Consider the following 19,796-nt stretch of genomic DNA (forward strand, 5'->3'; position numbering starts at 1 on the left):
CTGACCAAAGATTGAAACCTCCCAAACTGTGAGTCCAAACAAAACTTTCCTCTTCTTAGGTTGATAACATCAGGGATTTTCTTAGATGAACAGAAATATAACACACAGGTAAATTTTAATTTCAGGTAAACATCAAATATTTCTAGCATACATATACCCCAAATATGGCGTGTAACATGCTGTAAAAGAATTTTGTTAGTTCTCTGACATTCAAAGTTGAGTATTTGAGTGCCCTGAGTATTGTAGTTTTAGATAAATCAGCCTTCTCTTCACAAATGTTGAGGACTAGTAACACTACATAATTTACCAGATTGTGCAGAAAGCATGCCCAGGTTGAGTTTTCCAGGGATCAGCTGCCTGACAGGATTGGCTTTTCTCTAAGAAAAGAGGCACTGGCTTCTGTGAAAATATAACTAATTATTTTAAGCAGCGAGACAAACAATGTCCTTAAAGCCAGTTAGCCACTGGCCTTATTGTTAAGCTATTGATGAAGTAGGCAGTGGGAAGGCACTCAAGATTTTGTAATTTTAAATGATTTTGAGGGACAATTCTGGATGGGCTGTCCCCGAAATCTCTCCCTAAAGTAGGATTCCAGGCTTGGTAATTGTATAATCTGAGAGTAAATGAAAGTGTTTGTCTTTATCATGGCTTTCACCTCCTCCACACTCACTAAGTTGGAAAAATGTCTGTGTCCTTAGCACCAGGTGAAGAATGGGGTGTACACTCACTGGCCACACAGGCCAAAGCAGATTCATTTTCATTTGGTGGCCACGGATATGGAAGTGGTATAAAATCTTTTATCTGGAATGACCCTCTCTTAGTCTCTCCTTTGTGTCCCTCACCCTCAAATAATTATTTATGGCCCACATACCTCTGCTACCTTGCACTATTAAAGTGGAAGGACAAAGGATACATCTGTGACTTGCTCTAGCTAGCCATTTGAAAGGGATTTGTTGGAGCAAATTACTTTGCTTTTTGATTGCTGTGATGCCAATCTATTTTGAACCAGCACAAAGGGTCTCAGATTATTGTGCATGTGCCAGTTTTTAAAGGTTGAAGAGGGGGAGCAAAGATAATAGCATGTGAAAAGTTTGGGGTTTTCTTCTTCAAGACTTACTTTTCATCCAGAAATATTTGTATTCAAATGTGAGGCCCAGTTTTTATAGAGGAATGCCAACCCCATAAACTCAGGATGTTAATTTTCATTTCTGCGGGGATTGGAAATGATTCATGGTTTGCAGGAGTGAGACACACCAAAGCATTTTCTATTAACACCTGGAGCTGACTGTGGAGGTGAAAGGCAGGTCTCATAGAAAGAAAGACACTCTCCAGGGAAGAAAAATGTCACTTTTGTGGGTTTTTTCTTTCTTTTGTTTGTGTGTGAAGATGAGATTTTTTTTTTCTTGAGAAATAATTTCTATCTTGTTGCAAAATGTCATTGCAAAAATCTGTTGGAGAAAATAGTGAATCATCGTTCTGTTTATTCTTTTTGCTGTGTTCATGAAAATATCACCTTAAGCATGTGGTGAAAATTAAGGGAAAATGAGCCATATCACCTGGTTTTGTAAATGATCACATTCTTTATACTGTTCAGTACTGTGAGAATAACAAAGGAAAATTTCCCCTGAAATTTTCAGCTGATTAAATAAACGTCTATTTCTTTTTAAGGAGAAGTTGGGAAAATAGGAAAAAGATGTGATAAAATAAGCAGGCTCTTAGTCTAATCATTTCTCTGGGTAGCAACTATATTCTGGCAGCTGGGAGGCTTCAGGTCCAAAAGGCAGAGTGGCAAAGACCTTGGCTTTCTTGTTTCCATCCCTTGGCTGCTAACTCTAATCAGTTATCAAGGAGCTCTGATTATTATTAAATGGATAATAATGACAATAACAAATATATTGCCAAATAACATTAATAGTTAGCACTGCCAGTAATTAGTCTCTGATGGTAGTGAAGACCCTATGCTAAATGCTTTAGAAGCTTTATCCTATTTTTAATCTTCTATTTTTAACCTTTATAAGCTTTATCCTATTTTTAACCTTCTCCTATCATGAGGATGATATCATGTTCACATTTCACACTTGAAGAAGCAAGGTGTGGGGAAGTTAAATAACTCAGGTAAGTTTCTATAGTTATGATGTAATGGAGCCATGATTTGAACCCAGGCATCCTGACTCCCAAATCAAACTTTTTAATATCTAAATTACATAATACATTTATATATTTGGTGTAACACTTTTATGTATGAGACACTGTAAGATCTAACCCTGTGTCCTCTGTTGGGTTCTGCCACTATTTGATGCACCATTTTCTCTAAATTGTATTTAAAAACTTTGCTTTCTAGGACTTACTTAATCAGGTAGGATGTCAGTTTAGGAACCAATGCTAGACACATTTTAAAGATTCAAGGGTTGAGAAGCTCGGTGGTCATGCTGAGCTAGGAAAGGTAGGTGGAAAAAGCATATCACATCCAGGAAGTGTCATGGGTTAAAAACATGGCAATGTGAGCCCTGAGGAGAAAAGGTGCAAGGAAGACCCAGAGTGTTTTCCAGACATGGTGCCGGTCTCCCTGCTGTTATGGTGTCAGATACAATGGGTGCTTGAATCAGTCTTGTTGAAGAGCAAGCTAAGGGAAGGGCCAACCAGGTTTGTGTTATCCTCACAGAGTGCTGTTTTTGATTTCTCTCAGTTCCATGATCATTAATCTTTGTGCCTGTGATGGGAGGTAAAGGTGGCTGTAGAAACAGGAGGCATTGCTAATGGGCATTACTGACTTTCAGATCAACAAATAGATTTCCTCTTGGGGAAGTATTGAGTTAAGATTTTGCATCTTAATATTTTTGTTAACTTCAGACCTCAGGGGGATAATGTCTTTTACCCATTTTTACCTCAGCATGGATTACTCAGCACATTGATGAAAAAGTATCCAGTCTATTAGCCATCTGAGCCAGTGCAGGCTGGGTCCTGCTGAGGCGGGATTCAAGCCTGTATGAGAGCACTGGACACTTTGTGGACAGGCACCAGAGTGAGACCTGGAAGACAAACTTTCCACTGCAAAATTTCCACAACGTGTCTCTGCCAGGAACTGTGCTCCTTGACCTATCAGGTTTGTGAGTGAGTCAATAAAGTGCGGAGGCATTTACAATATGCCTAGTAAAAACGTCACCCTAACCTCTGAAACTCGGGAAGGAACACCTGCATGAGTCAGCAGTCCTATATGCAGGGTGATATGATCAGTGACCTGGTGACATTCCTATATGGTCATTTGCTAACTGGCTGTGCCTCTGTAGCATGGCTGGACTTGATCCCTTTTCTAGTGCCCAGTTTCCACTGTGCCAACTGTCAGGCGAGAAGGCAACATTACATTGCTCAGAGGAGTGTCATCTGTCCAATTAAAGCCATGCACTTTGAAACTTATGCTGGGAGAAGCCCAGAAATCCTGGCACTGCGCACAGTGCCACCATCAAGATGAGCCTGGACTTCTAATTGGATGAAAATTTCCAGGGAGAAAAATTTCTCAATAGCTGGGTAATAGACATAGCTATAGAGTACTCAATACATGACATCCCCTCCCCTCTGCCTCTTTGCAAATAAGAATATTAAATATTTTTTGCAATAAGAATATTGAATACAACGCTGTCCAATCAAACTGTCAATCCAATGATAAACTGCACTATCTGACAATGCAAGAGCTACTAGCTACCTGTGGCCTCTGAACACTTGAGATGTGGTTAATGCAACCGAGGAATTGAATTTTTAATTTGATTTTTATTTTATTTCATGTAAATTTCACATATAGGCAATAGCTACCATATTGTATAAACTTATTTTGTAATAGTTTTCTTTTTTTTTTTTTTTTATTTTATTTTATTTTATTTTTATTTTATTTTTTTTTTTATTGGTCGTTCATAACATTACATAGTTCTTAATACATCATATTACACGGTTTGATTCAAGTGGATTATGAACTCCCGCTTTTACCCCGTATACAAATTGCTGTATCACATCAGTTACCCTTCCATTGATTGACATATTGCCTTTCTAGTGTCTGATGTATTCTGCTGTCTGTCCTATTGTCTACTATCCCCCCTCCCCTCCCCTCCCCTCCCCTCCCCTTTTCTCTCTCTACCCCTTCTACTGTAAATCATGTCTTCCATTTGTATTCTCTTGACTTACCCCTCCTTACCTCTTATATGACATTTTGTATAACCCTGAGGATCGCCTTCCATTTCCATGCAATTTCCCTTCTCACTCCCTTTCCCTCCCACCTCTCATCCCTGTTTACTGTAAATATTCTTCTCAAGCTCTTCGTCCCTACCCTGTCCTTGTTTACACCCCTTATATCAAAGGAGTCATTTGGTATTTGTTTTTTAAAGATTGACTAGCTTCACTTAGCATAATCTGCTCTAATGCCATCCATTTCCCTCCAAATTCTATAATTTTGTCATTTTTTAATGCAGAGTAATACTCCATAGTGTATAAATGCCACATTTTTTTTATCCATTCATCTATTGAAGGGCATCTAGGCTGGTTCCACAGTCTTGCTATCGTGAATTGAGCTGCTATGAACATCGATGTAGCAGTGTCCCTGTAGCATGCTCTTGTTAGGGCTTTAGGGAATAGACCGAGAAGGGGAATAGCTGGGTCAAATGGTGGTTCCATTCCCAGCTTTCCAAGAAATCTCCATACTGCTTTCCAAATTGGCTGCACCAATTTGCAGTCCCACCAGCAATGAACAAGAGTGCCCTTTTCCCCGCATCCTCTCCAGCACTTATTGTTGTTTGACTTCCTAAAGGCTGCCAGTCTTACTGGAGTGAGATGGTATCTTAGGGTAGTTTTGATTTGCATTTCTCTGACTGCTAGCGATGGTGAGCATTTTTTCATGTACTTGTTGATTGATTGTATGTCCTCCTCTGAGAAGTGTCTGTTCAGGTCCTTGGCCCATTTATTGATTGGGTTATTTGTTATCTTATTGTCTAATTTTTTGAGTTCTTTGTATATTCTGGTTATTAGGGCTCTATCTGAAGTGTGTGGAGTAAAGATTTGTTCCCAGGATGTAGGCTCCCTATTTATCTCTCTTATTGTTTCTTTTGCTGAGAAAAAACTTTTTAGTTTGAGTAAGTCCCATTTGTTGATTCTATTTGTTAACTCTAGCGCTATGGGTGTCCTATTGAGGAATTTGGAGCCCGATCCCACAGCGTGTAGATCATAACCAACTTTTTCTTCTATCAGATGCCGTGTCTCAGATTTAATATCAAGCTCCTTGATCCATTTTGAGTTAACTTTTGTGCACGGCGAGAGATAGGGATTCAGATTCATTTTGGTGCAAATGGATTTCCAGTTTTCCCAGCACCATTTGTTGAAGATGCTATCCTTCCTCCATTGCATGCTTTTAGCCCCTTTATCAAAAATAAGATAGTTGTAGTTTTGTGGATTGGTTGCTGTGTCCTCTATTCTGTACCATTGGTCCACCCGCCTGTTTTGGTACCAGTACCATGCTGTTTTTGTTACTATTGCTCTGTAGTATAGTTTGAAGTCTGGTATCGCTATACCGCCTGATTCACACTTCCTGCTTAGTATTGTTTTTGCTATTCTGGGTCTTTTATTATTCCATATGAATTTCATGATTCTTTTATCTATTTCTACAAGATATGCTGTTGGGATTTTGATTGGCATTGCATTGAACTTATAGAGAACTTTTGGTAATATCGCCATTTTGATGATGTTAGTTCTGCCTATCCATGAGCAGGGTATGTTTTTCCATCTTCTAAGGTCTTCTTCTATGTCTTTCTTTAGGGTTCTGTAATTTTCATTGTATAAATCTTTCACCTCTTTTGTTAGGTTGATTCCCAAGTATTTTATTTTTTGGGGGGATATTGTGAATGGAGTAGTTGTCCTCATTTCCGTTTCAGAGGATTTGTCGCTCATATACAGGAACGCCTTTGATTTATGCGTGTTGATCTTATATCCTGCCACTTTGCTGAATTCATTTATTAGCTCTAATAGCTTCTTTGTAGACCCTTTTGGGTCTGCTAGGTATAGAATCATATCATCTGCAAATAGTGATAATTTAAGTTCTTCTTTTCCTATTTTTATGCCTTTAATTTCTTTTGACTGTCTAATTGCTCTGGCCAGTGTTTCGAGGACTATGTTGAACAGAAGTGGTGAGAGAGGGCATCCCTGTCTTGTACCAGATCTTAGAGGGAATGCCTTCAATTTTTCTCCATTCAGAATGATGCTGGCCTGTGGCTTATCATATATTGCTTTTACAATGTTGAGGTATGATCCTGTTATCCCTAATTTTTCTAGCGTTTTGAACATAAAGGGATGCTGTACTTTGTCAAATGCTTTTTCTGCATCTATTGAGATGATCATATGGTTCTTATTTTTAAGTCTATTGATGTGGTGAATAACATTTATTGATTTCCGTATATTAAACCAGCCTTGCATCCCAGGGATGAATCCTACTTGATCATGATGTATAATTTTTTTGATATGTATTTGAATCCGATTCGCCAGAATTTTATTGAGGATTTTTGCGTCAAGGTTCATTAGAGATATTGGTCTGTAGTTTTCCTTCTTTGATGTGTCTTTGTCTGGTTTCGGAATCAGGGTGATGTTGGCCTCGTAGAATGAATTTGGAAGTTCTCCCTCTTTTTCTATTTCCTGAAATAGCTTGAAAAGTATTGGTGTTAGTTCCTCTTTAAAGGTTTTGTAAAACTCTGCTGTATACCCATCCGGTCCTGGGCTTTTCTTAGTTGGTAGTCTTTTGATGGTTTCTTCTATTTCCTCTATTGTTATTGGTCTGTTTAGGTTGTCTATATCCTCCTGGCTCAATCTGGGCAGATCATAGGACTCAAGGAATTTATCTATGCCTTCACTATCTTCTATTTTATTGGAGTATAAGGATTCAAAGTAATTTCTGATTATCTTCTGTATTTCTGAAGTGTCTGTTGTGATATTGTCTTTTTCATCCCGTATGCTAGTAATTTGGGTTCTCTCTCTTCTTCTCTTCGTTAGCATGGCTAAGGGTCTGTCAATTTTATTTATTTTTTCAAAGAACCAGCTTTTAGTTTTGTCAATTTTTTCAATTGTTTCTTTTGTTTCAATTTCATTAATTTCAGCTCTGATTTTAATTATTTCTTGCCTTCTACTTCTTTTGCTGTTGTTTTGCTCTTCTTTTTCTAGGATTTTGAGATGAAGTATGAGATCATTTATTTGTTGGTTTTTTCTTTTTTTGAGGAATGAACTCCAAGCAATGAATTTTCCTCTTAGAACTGCTTTCAATGTGTCCCATAGATTCCGATATGTTGTGTCTGTGTTTTCATTTAACTCTAGGAATTTTTTAATTTCCTCCTTGATGTCTTCTAAAACCCATTGATCACTCAGCAACCTATTGTTCATTCTCCAGGTGATGCTTGCTTTTTCCTTTCTTCTTTTATCATTGATTTTCAGTTTCATTCCATTATGATCAGATAAGATGCATGGTATTATCTCTACCCCTTTGTATTGTCTAAGAGTTGCCCTGTGACATAGTATATGGTCTATTTTTGAGAAGGTTCCATGTGCTGCTGAGAAAAAAGTGTAGCTACTTGATGTTGGGTGGTATAGTCTGTATATGTCAATTAAGTCTAGGTTGTTAATTGTGTTATTGAGTTCTATAGTTTCCTTATTTAACTTTTGTTTGGAAGATCTGTCCAGTGGTGAGAGAGGTGTGTTGAAATCTCCCATGATTATTGTATGTTGGTCTATTAGACTCTTGAACTTGAGAAGAGTTTGCTTGATGAATACAGCTGCACCATTATTTGGGGCATATATATTTATGATTGTTATGTCTTGTTGGTGTATGGTTCCCTTGAGCAGTATGAAGTGTCCTTCTATATCCCTTTTGATTAGCTTTGGCTTGAAATCTATTTTATTAGATATGAGTATGGACACTCCTGCTTGTTTCCGCGGTCCATATGAGTGATATGATTTTTCCCAACCTTTCACCTTCAGTCTATGTATATCTTTTCCTATCAAATGCGTCTCCTGTAGACAGCATATTGTTGGGTCTTGTTTTTTGATCCATTCTACTAGCCTATGTCTCTTAATTGGTGAGTTTAAGCCATTAACATTTAGGGTTATTATTGAGATATGGTTTGTTCTTCTATCCATATTTGTTTATTGATGTTACTAAACCTGATTTGTTATCCTCTTTGACTACTTTCCCCCCTTTACTGTCCTACCTCCCATTGTTGGTTTTCAATGTTGTTTTCCATTTCCTCTTCCTGTAATGTTTTGCCAAGGATTTTTTGAAGAGATGGTTTTCTAGCTGCGAATTCTTTTAACTTTTGTTTATTGTGGAAGGTTTTAATTTCATCTTCTAACCTGAAGCTTAATTTCGCCGGATACACAATTCTTGGTTGGAGCCCATTGTCTTTCAGTGTTTGAAATATGTTATTCCAGGATCTTCTAGCTTTCAGAGTCTGTGTTGAGAGATCAGCTGTTATCCTGATTGGTTTACCCCTAAATGTAATCTGCTTTCTTTCTCTTGCAGCTTTTAAAATTCTCTCCTTATTCTGTATGTTGGACATCTTCATTATAATGTGTCTAGGTGTGGATCTCTTATGATTTTGCACATTCGGCGTCCTGTAGGCTTCTAGGATTTGGGATTCTGTCTCAATCTTCAATTCTGGGAAGTTTTCTCGTATTATTTCACTGAATAGACTGTTTATTCCTTTGGAATGGAGCTCTGTGCCTTCCTGTATCCCAATGACTCTTAAATTTGGTCTTTTGATATTGTCCCATAATTCTTGGATGTTCTGCTCATGGTTTCTTAGCAGACTTGCTGAGCTGTCTATGTTCTTTTCCAGTTGAAATACTTTGTCTTCATTGTCTGATGTTCTCTCTTCTAAGTGATCTACTCTGCTGGTAGTATTCTCAATTGAGTTTTTAAGTTGGTTTATTGTTTCCTGCATTTCTAGAATTTCAATTTGTTTGTTTTTTATTACCTCTATCTCCCTGTGAAATTGATCTTTTACTTCCTGGATTTGTTTGTCAATGTGATCTTTCATTGTCTGATTTTGCTGTCTCATGTCTTCCTTGAGACTCCAGATCATCTGAAGCATATATATCCTGAACTCTTTATCTGATATTCCATCTGTTGCAGCTATTACCTCTTCTAAAGTTGAGTTGACCTGCATTGCTTGTGGACCTTTCTTTCCTTGTCTTTTCATACTGCTCGCGTTTCTTTCTGCTTGGTGCAACTGTTGTGTTTTGAAATTTACCCCCTATTTATTTATGTTGCTCTTGTATACTTGAAAAGTCTCCCTTGCAGGTGCAGGCGGCGGCTGTGCCCCTACTCCAATTGGGGTGACGTGTCTACCACGCTGGCGGCTCTCTGGGCCTGTTCCGGGAGTGGAAGGCGGCTCTGCTCTGTCCCTATTCCAATTGGGGTGTCGTGACTACAATGCTGGCAGATCGCTGGGCCTGTTCCGGGCGTGGGCGGTGGGCTTGGCTGGCGGGATTCCACCTAATGGCAGTCCCTAACCTCCCTGCTTGCTAATTAATGGCTTCTCTGAGGCGCCACGCCTTCTGTAGCTGCGGGGCAGGCCGCGCGAATCAGTTGGCCTGGATCTCCGGGGTCCTGCTGCTGGCTGTTTTGATGTTGCAAGCTGTTGGAGAGTGGTGGTGTATTCTTCAGCTTTCCCGGATGGTGTCCATTGACTGCCTGGATGGAGTGTCCGCTGTTTTGATGTTGCACTCTGAAGGAGAGTGGCGGTGTATCCTTCAGCTTTCCCGGATGCTGGCCGCTGACTGCCTCGGTGGAGTGTCCGCTGTGGGGGATGGGACTGTACCGCTTCCTTCCCCTTCTGAGAACCCGTGCTCGGCCCAAGGGTCCGTGTGGGCTTGGCTGGTGGGATTCCACCTAATGGCCTTCCCTAACCTCCCTGCTTGCCAATTAATGGCTTCACTGAGGCGCCACGCCTTCTGTAGCCACAGGGCAGGCCACGCGAATCAGTTGGCCTGGATCTCCGGGGCCCTGCTGCAGGCTGCTGGGATCCCTGGCACTCTATCACTTTGATTTTTTCTGCTTGCCCCTCCCCCAGCGCTGGCTAGCCAGGTTTCCTTTTGGCTGCTACTGGGAGGAGGGGTTGGAGGTCAGGTGTCTCTGGTTTCCCCCTGGCCTGTATGGAGGCTCAGCTTGATACTCCCTCTCCCGGCAAGCCTAGGAGAGATTTTATGCGAATTCCCGCTGTCTGGGGGGTGAGCTGAATGACACCGACCTGTTTTGATGTCGCACTCTGAAGGAGAGTGGCGGTGTATCCTTCAGCTTTCCCGGATGCTGGCCGCTGACTGCCTCGGCGGGGTGTCCGCTGTGGGGGATGGGACTGTACCGCTTCCTTCCCCTTCTGAGAACCCGTGCTCGGCCCAAGGGTCCGTGTGGGCTTGGTTGGTGGGATTCCACCTAATGGCCTTCCCTAACCTCCCTGCTTGCCAATTAATGGCTTCACTGAGGCGCCACGCCTTCTGTAGCCGCAGGGCAGGCCACGCGAATCAGTTGGCCTGGCTCTCCGGGCCCTGCTGCAGGCTGCTGGGATCCCTGGCACTCTATCACTTTGATTTTTTCTGCTTGCCCCTCCCCCAGCGCTGGCTAGCCAGGTTTCCTTTTGGCTGCTACTGGGAGGAGGGGTTGGAGGTCAGGTGTCTCTGGTTTCCCCCTAGACTGTATGGAGGTTCAGCTTGATACTCCCTCTCCCGGCAAGCCTAGGAGAGATTTTATGCGAATTCCCGCTGTCTGGGGGGTGAGCTGAATGACACCGACCTGTTTTGATGTCGCACTCTGAAGGAGAGTGGCGGTGTATCCTTCAGCTTTCCCGGATGCTGGCCGCTGACTGCCTCGGCGGGGTGTCCGCTGTGGGGGATGGGACTGTACCGCTTCCTTCCCCTTCTGAGAACCCGTGCTCGGCCCAAGGGTCCGTGTGGGCTTGGCTGGTGGGATTCCACCTAATGGCCTTCCCTAACCTCCCTGCTTGCCAATTAATGGCTTCACTGAGGCGCCACGCCTTCTGTAGCCGCAGGGCAGGCCACGCGAATCAGTTGGCCTGGCTCTCCGGGCCCTGCTGCAGGCTGCTGGGATCCCTGGCACTCTATCACTTTGATTTTTTCTGCTTGCCCCTCCCCCAGCGCTGGCTAGCCAGGTTTCCTTTTGGCTGCTACTGGGAGGAGGGGTTGGAGGTCAGGTGTCTCTGGTTTCCCCCTAGACTGTATGGAGGTTCAGCTTGATACTCCCTCTCCCGGCAAGCCTAGGAGAGATTTTATGCGAATTCCCGCTGTCTGGGGGGTGAGCTGAATGACACCGACCTGTTTTGATGTCGCACTCTGAAGGAGAGTGGCGGTGTATCCTTCAGCTTTCCCGGATGCTGGCCGCTGACTGCCTCGGCGGGGTGTCCGCTGTGGGGGATGGGACTGTACCGCTTCCTTCCCCTTCTGAGAACCCGTGCTCGGCCCAAGGGTCCGTGTGGGCTTGGTTGGTGGGATTCCACCTAATGGCCTCTGTAATAGTTTTCTTTTAAATTTTTTTTTACTATTTATTTTTTAGTTGTAGTTGGACACAATATCTTTATTGTATTTATTTATTTATTTTTATGTGGTGCTGAGGATCAAACCTAGGACCTTGCACGTGCTAGGCAAGCACACTACTGCTGAGCCACAATCCCAGCCCCTTGTAATAGTTTTCTTATGGCCTAGAAACAAATTGGTTAAAAAAAGAAAATACTATATGTGCGTGCGCGCGCTCTCTCTCTCTCTCTCTCTCTCTCTCTCTCTCTCTCTCTCACACACTCTCTCACACACACACACACACACACACACACCCTTAACATTTGACTAGAGAATCTATCTACCAAGGCTACACATATCCATCACTTTGTTATCATATCCATTATTTCATACCACCCTAGCAGGATGATATTTTTGTTCTTCACATTTTATGGATAAGAAAACTAAGTCACAGGAAGTTACATTTTGTTGAAGTTTACTTAAACAGTTTAAGTTTACTTAGCAGTGGAACTAGGGCTCAACCCCAGGCCTGTTTCTAAATTCTGAGGGTTATGGGTAGTGATCGTGAATAAGTCTCTCAGGTGAGACTCAATCTCATGTTCTCTTAATCTAATGGGGTGGCCTTCATATGTTTCACTTGAAAAAAAACAAAACAACAACAACAACAAAACAAAACAAAAAAACAAAGCCTGAGGCAAGGGCTTGATGTGTGTAATTTATTTTGAGAACAGAAATGAAGATCATGGAAGGAGAAAAAGCCAACCCAAGGGTATGCTATTGAGGGCATTGCTGTGGGCAACTGGGACTGGATCCTTTGGTGAGCCTTTCAGGAATTGTTGCATGTTCCTTAGAGATGCTGTCCATCAGACCTGAAGGGGGGAGTATTAGTCTCCCAGCTGCTATTTCTCAATAGTCACAGACCTCTAGAGGGCAATAACTCCCTTCACTTGCAGGTCTGTAGGTGTGCTTCCATGGGTGAGTGGGCTTCTATGGGCTTTCTCCATGGTGGTGCAGAGCAATCCTAGGTAGATAGCCAGAGACATCAAAACTGAGGCAAGGCACTGTCGGATCACACCTGCATGCACCTGGCTTCCAAGACCAGGCACTTCCAAGTCAGACCGAGAGGATATGAGAAGGGACATAAAGCTGTCCATGGATCAAGGGAAGGAACTAAATAACTGGAACAAAGTGAAAAATGGGAATTAGAAGAAACAATGAGGCTCTGAAAATGGATTCTTCTATAAAATTTTTAAACAAATGGGCCTAGCCTTTGATGCTGTCAGTGAGCTATAGTCTACTTGGTTGCTAGCCAGTGATAGTGCTTTTGTGCATCATGCCTGGCCCTGTTTTAATGTAGGATTGATTCCTCCTATTGCCCCATCTCTTTTTGGTTGACTTCATTGTGCCACCTTGACAGAGTGATTTCAAGGAAGGCAAATGCATTTAAAAACAGCTGGGGCAGAATAAGATTTAGAAGTCAACCAATCATTTAATGTATTCCAAATCCACATGAAAAGTTTCTTAGAAATTACTGTTATCTCACTCACTCATTTATCAGCAATGGCACAGAGGTTAAGAGCATTTGCTTTGAAGCTAGATCGCCAGGTCCCAATCCTTATACTACTACATTCTAAGAATGTCACACTGCACAGATTATTTAACTTGTATGGGCCTCAATTCTTTCATCTTGAAGTAAGGATTATAGTTTTTACTTGATAGAATAATGGTGAGGATTAACTGAGTTAATATATGTAAAAGTCTTACATAACAATGTCTGATCTGTAGAGAGCACAGCATGCATGTTTGCTATTATTTTTTCATTTGTTAAATGGTTAAGAATTATTTGGTGCCTGATACATACAGAACACTGCTTTCTTTGATTAGTGTGCATGACTTGGTCTGATAATGTCTCCACTGACCACTTCATTATTTTGAAATTTATGCTCTAAATTCTCAGACAACCACTCTCCCCATTTTTTCTCTTCTATGTTTATTGATCAAAACTTATTTTTCTTTACTGATTCCTTTTCTCTCTTCAAACTTTTCATATGAGTTCATTTAAGGGCTCACTCAGTCTTATGCATCTTCTCTTTCTTTTTTTAAAAAATATTTTTTAGTTGTCAGTGGATCTTTATTTTATTTACTTATATTTGGTACTGAGAATTGAACCCAGTGCCTCACACATGCACTAAAGCTGCTGGTATTAATAAATGTTTTTTCTAGAAAATCTTGTCTGGTCCTGTGATTTTTAAAGACACCTATATGCTAATGACTCCCCCAAATATATATATATATATATAAATAAATATATATATTTATTTATAAATATATATATATTTATAAATAAATATATTTATACCATATATATTAATAATATATAAAAATATAAATATGCCTAATATATATAATATGTAAATGTTATTAAATACCAAAATAATAAATAAATACCAAAAATATATATTTTTTGGTACTGGGAATTGAGAACCCAGGGACACTTAATTGCTGAGCCACATCCCCAGCCCCTTTTCCTTTTTGTATTTTATTCTGAGAACAGGGTCTCACTAAGTTGCTCAGGGCCTCACTTAATTGCTGATGCTGGCCTCAGACTTGTGATCTTCCTGCCTCAGCCTTCCAAGCTGCTAGGATTATAGGCATATACCACCACACCCAGCCCAAATTGTAGCTCTGTCCTCTCCTCTGAGATCCAGGCTCGTGAATTCAGTTTCCTACAGAACATTTTGATTTGGTTATTTGCTAAAGAACTCAAACTGAACAAAGTTGAAAGAGAACTCTTGGTTTTCCTGTATCCACAACTATCTACTTCTTCCATTTTTCCCATTCCTTTAAACAAGATCTCCAATTAACTAATTTCTCTGGTCCCCACTCAGCAGTTGTCTTTCTTCATATGCAATACCCAGTCCAAAGGAATATCTGAAATTCTCCATTGGAGAACTTTTCTGTAAAAATTTGTAGACCTCCATGTATGACTGTGGAGGTTGGCACACAGCCCAAGGGCATTCCCTTTAATATGATTTTGTAAAAAATGTTCCTGCAGATGGCCTAAATGTTTCCTCTTCTACACACACACACATACACACACAATCAGACATATTTAAATATTAGACATATTTAAAATAATAGACATATTTAAAATAGCTTGAGGATTAGGTGCCTCTTTCTAATTTTCACAAGTGTGCTATGAAAACTAGCATTGACCCTGACCATTGCTACAACTCTAGTTTAGGACATCATAATCTCTTGTTTAAATAGAACAATAGCCTTCTGCTTTGTACCCAGCCTCCCCTTTTTCCACATCTGTAGTTTATTTTGTGCATATCAGATTAGACAAAAATCATTCTTTTTTTTTTTAATACTGGAGATTGAACCCAGGGGTGCTTAACTACTGAGATTCATTCACAGCTCTTTTTATTTTTTTGTTTTGAGAGTCTTGCCAAGTTGCTTAGGGCCTTGCTAAATTCCTAAGACTGGCTTTGAACTTGTAATCCTCCTACCTCATCCTCTAGAGCTGCTGGCATTAAAAGTGTGTGCCATGGCACCTGGATAAAGTCACTGTTTTTAAATAAAAAATTTTATTTATTAATTTTAATTAGGTATATATGACAGCAGAATGCATTTTGATTCACTGTACACAATTGTAGCACAACTTTACATTTCTATGGTTGTACATGATGTACCATCACACCATAGTGCAGTCACACATGTACCTAAAATCACTCTTGTTTTTAAATATTCTGTATTATCTATTGCTACATGGGAAATTATCCACAGAATTAGCTTAGAACAGCATAAATTTTACCAACTCAGTCTGTGTCAGGAGCTTATGAGTGGCCTAGCTATAGCTGGGAGGTTCTGGCTCAGGGCCTCTCACAGGGTTGTAATCAAGATGCCAACCAGGGATGTAGTCATCTGAAGGCTTGATGGGGGCTGGAAAGAAGCCTCAGTTCATGCTCATGTGTGCCTCTCTATGAAGCAGCTTTAGTGTTGTCACAGCATGGCAGCTGCCTTCGTGCCAGAGTGAGCAATCGGAGAACAAGGCAGTAGCCACAATGTCTTTTAGGACCAACTTGGTGAACACTACCTGGAGGGATTTTAAACACACACACACACACACACACACACACACACACGGGCTGGGATATTTAGCCTGGTTTGGAGATACAGTTTTGTTATTATAATCACAGGAAGTAGTACTTACTGGCACCTAGTGTAGAAGCCAGGGGTTCTCCTCAGCATTATTTAATGACTCCCACAAAAAGAATTATCTGGTCTATAATGTCAATAATGTCATGGTTGAGAAATCATGATGTAGCTTCAGAAGTCAGATGTCTTCACTCCCACCCTATGCAAAAGTCGATAATAAAAGGATATGGATACCATGAGGTATGTATCAATGGTGGCTGTCCCTGGCCACTCACTGGTGGTATCACCTTGCAATTGGAATAAAAGACAAACTTTTGCAGTGGTATTCAGGTCCTGCCTGATTTGACCTTCTCATCCTCTTACCTCATCTCCTAACAAGATCCCCCTCTATTCTTTAATCATACTGCTTTTTTCTCCTGAACATGCCAATATTGACTCTTATTTCAGGCCTCTGTAGTTACCTTGAGTTATCTCCCCTGATCTTTGGATGGGAGATAAGGCTTGCTCCTTATCATCTAGGTCTCAATGTGTCCTCCTCAGAGAGCCCTGTCCTCACCTCCTAGGCTAGAGTCAAGATAATCCCCTTAACAGATACACAGATGACCCGTGTCTAACAATCTTATTTTATTAGGTTTTTACTTTTCCACTATCCAAATTTACTCATGTATGTTTACATGCTTCTTTCTGTCTCTTCCCAGCAAAACGAAAGCTCCGAAGGGCAGGGACTTTGTCCTGTTCTTCTCTGTATTCCCAGGGTCTAGGTAGTGCTTAGAACACAGCAGGTGATCAGGACTTGTTGAATGAATCAGTGAACATTTTCTCATTTTTCACATTACATATAAGCTGTTGTCAGATTTTGTAAATGAGTATCTTAAATATTTGGGGAAAGGGTAAGAAGAGAAGTAACTTTTTTTTTGAAGCTACTCACCTCATTTTTGCAGTGATGTCAGAGGAGAGCTCTGCATGTTTCTAATTCTTTATCCTGTTTTCTGGTAAATTCGCTATTCCAAATTCCTTTCTTTCTCCTTCAGGTATCTATCCTCCGCTGTGGCCCTGGCACGTACTTGTAGGAAAGTTAAAAGAGTCCATCTTTAGTTATGGAAATGGACTAGGGAATTGATCACCTGAGTTTGGCCTTAATAATCTACTACTATAGCCTTATCACTAACTTGTGAAGGACTCGCTGAAATCAAGTCCAGCTACATTAACTGCTTTGGGACATTTTGGCCAAAGAGCTATTTATACAGAGTCAGAGAAGGTACTGCAAACAATTAATCAATATTTTATTGGAATAATTAAAAGCCAAACACTGCATTGTACTAACTGTAGTGGAATTGGACTGTAGAATCATGCCACTCTCTTGGGTATTTTGAATTTATAGACACTCTTTATCCCGAGTTTACTTTTGGACCCAGCTGTCTCTGGAGCAATGATTCATGTATTTCCAGCACAAAGAATCACCTTCAGACACATGATAGCTGAATTTCAAAGCCCCCAAATCTTTACTCAACCTGACAGTCTTATATACCTCCAAGAAGAGGAAGATGTCTGCACAGAATAACTTTTCTCTTAGAGCAGAAGTGGCTAACATAGTAAAGACGGTGAAGAGGGTCCTCATGGATAGAGACTACAGGTCAACCCTGTCTCGATGTTACATCATTTAGACCCAAGTTATTCCCCTCACAGTTCCAGACTGCAAGATTTCAATTAGAAGAAGCAAGATTAGAGGCCTGTAGACTTTCCCTGAATGAGAACTCCTAAAACTGAACTGCTCTGTGAGAGGGCTTGGGAGAGAAATCATTACTAGTATTTGAAATCAGAGTGCAAATTCTTAGTTGCTGGGCCTCGGTGTGTCGCCGAGATGACCCATCACGCTACGACGCTGGGGAGTGGAATAGCTCTGCTTGAAATAACATAATTACAGCACTTGGCAAAAAGTGGAGGACAACAGAAATGAAGTTCAAGAATTCAAACACATCAGGCAGACAGAAAGGTAGAAAACCTCAATCTAGAGATCCTGAGGGAAAATGGGGTGAGGTGTACACAAGCAGTCATGCTATAAATGGCAGCTGCCTCGGGCAGAAATTTTTATTACAGGACTAAAAAAGAGCTTCAGTGGCACATTCATGTAGGTGAATGAGTCAGGACAAATTTCCTTCCAGATTCCTGGGTCATAGGTTCCAGAGAGTCTTTGAAGATGGGAAGACACACAATCGGAATATAAAAATCCTAAGGTTTGGGAAGAAGGTGACGTGAAAGTACAAATCAGATTTGGGTTGTTTCCTGTCCTTATTACCAACTAGGACCTGTTTCTAACGCTAACTAATGGTGCTGACAAATCACTTAACCCTTCATGGTCTGTTGAGACTCGAGTCTTTCTAATAGAGACATCTCATGGCCTAGAATTGTGAAGATCTTTCTTGGAACTATGAATACCTTTCTCATTTTTTTTTTCCTCTGGAGGGGCATTACCTGACAGGGACTCCTTGTGGCCAATGAGAAGAAACAATAAAAACATGTTTGGTGCAATACACCAATCAAACAGCCACCTCCAATTAAGAAGCCGCCAAGTTCAGGTCACACAAGTTTGACTCCATAGGCTTCAGTTTTCTACTCTGGACTGAGAGGATGGAGCTAGATAAATTTTATGATCCTTTGTAGATCTAATTTATGAAAAGTCCCATACTAAGTGAAACACAAAATCTTTGACCTGAGCATTTTTGTTCTGTCTCATTTATTAAAAAAATATTTATTGATCTCTATGAGCCAGGAACTGCATGGATATTGAAAAATTTAAAAGTAAACATACACAGTCTCTTCCCTCAGAGATATTACCTTCATTTAGTGAATCAGACAACAGCTTATATATAGTATGGTGATTGCTGTGATGGAGAAAGCACAGAGGAATGCACTTTATCCTGAAGCAGAGGTTTAAATGGGGGATCTTATTTTGTCTATTTAGTTGCTGAAAGAGTTTAATGAGTTGCTTCCAGAGGCAACCTCTGATATTTGAAAAAAATATCAAAACTCTTAAAGGTTAACATGTAAGTACGTGGATTCTGTTCCAAGTAAGGGAAGATTTGAGCTAAGTAGGAGGCCACATGGCAAGAAGTCTTGTTAAACAAAGGCAGGCCCTTTGTATCAGCTGGAGAAAGCCAGCAGAGACACACTAGGTAGGATTGCAGGGTGAGGAGACTACACAGGTACTAGCTTCTCAAGTAGGAGGCTCCATAAGGATCTGTCAATTCCGAATCTCCAGATCATGCAAGCAGACAGGACCAACTCCTTTCCAAAGCCAAATAAAAGTGATCCTTAACTTCCCACCACTTGGGAGCCTATACATCCAACTCCTCACCTTAATCAGGGCATAGAAATAGGAGTGGAGTATTCATTTGGAATCTCTGGTTGATGCTACAAAAAAAGAACACAGCTTTTGAATGAAGAGGTAGGTTCATTTGTGAATCCAGTATTTCTCTGCTTCCTATTAATTTTGTCCATATTCCAGCCACCAGAAATTTCCACGACTTTTGCTTCTCTACAATGTGCTTTATTTTTCTCCTCTTATCTGGAGCTCAGTGAGTCCAAACTGCCTTGCTCTGTTGCTGATGTTGCCACAGTGAATTATGGCAGCTCTATGAATTCTTTACTGTAAAGTAACTCCAATCCTTCCAGATTCATTTGTGTATTTCCTCCCATCTCTGATTAAGATGACAAGAGTCAGTCACATAGGCCTGAGCCCAGCAGAGAAAGCTGATAAACACCGCTGACACAACCTGCAGGCTAATACTGATTAAAAATGCCATTAACAATATTTCTGGCAAAGAAAAATTTTAATAAAGGAACTCGGTTAACTTTCTATTCATGCTAATGGAGGGGGGCAGTGGTGCAGATAATCCAAATGTCAGTTGTATTTAATTTTTTCCTGCCTGCTCTGGGCTCTGAATGACTGCGGAGGCATAGAGGGTAGGGAGAGGATTGGGTTGGTGACACAGAGGCCTGAAGAGTTACCTGGCTCAGACCATTTGTGATGTCTGAGACTGAGATCAAATTCTCTTCTTTTGAAAATGGAGTTCTGTCTCAATTCTATGACTTGG

General features: G+C 40.8%; 1 protein-coding gene across 1 annotated transcript in view; it reads left to right on the forward strand.

The window, feature by feature from the left end:
- Positions 1–2,596: 2,596 nt before the first annotated feature.
- Thsd7b (thrombospondin type 1 domain containing 7B) overlaps positions 2,597–19,796 on the forward strand; it is a 932,734-nt gene continuing 915,534 nt past the window's right edge. Inside the window, exon 1 of the mRNA XM_077798343.1 lies at positions 2,597–2,643. The gene's annotated coding sequence lies outside the window, so the exon portion shown is untranslated. The remainder of the gene's footprint in view (positions 2,644–19,796) is intronic.

This window comes from Urocitellus parryii, chromosome 1 (genome assembly GCF_045843805.1).
Source record: "Urocitellus parryii isolate mUroPar1 chromosome 1, mUroPar1.hap1, whole genome shotgun sequence".
Taxonomy (NCBI): domain Eukaryota; kingdom Metazoa; phylum Chordata; class Mammalia; order Rodentia; family Sciuridae; genus Urocitellus; species Urocitellus parryii.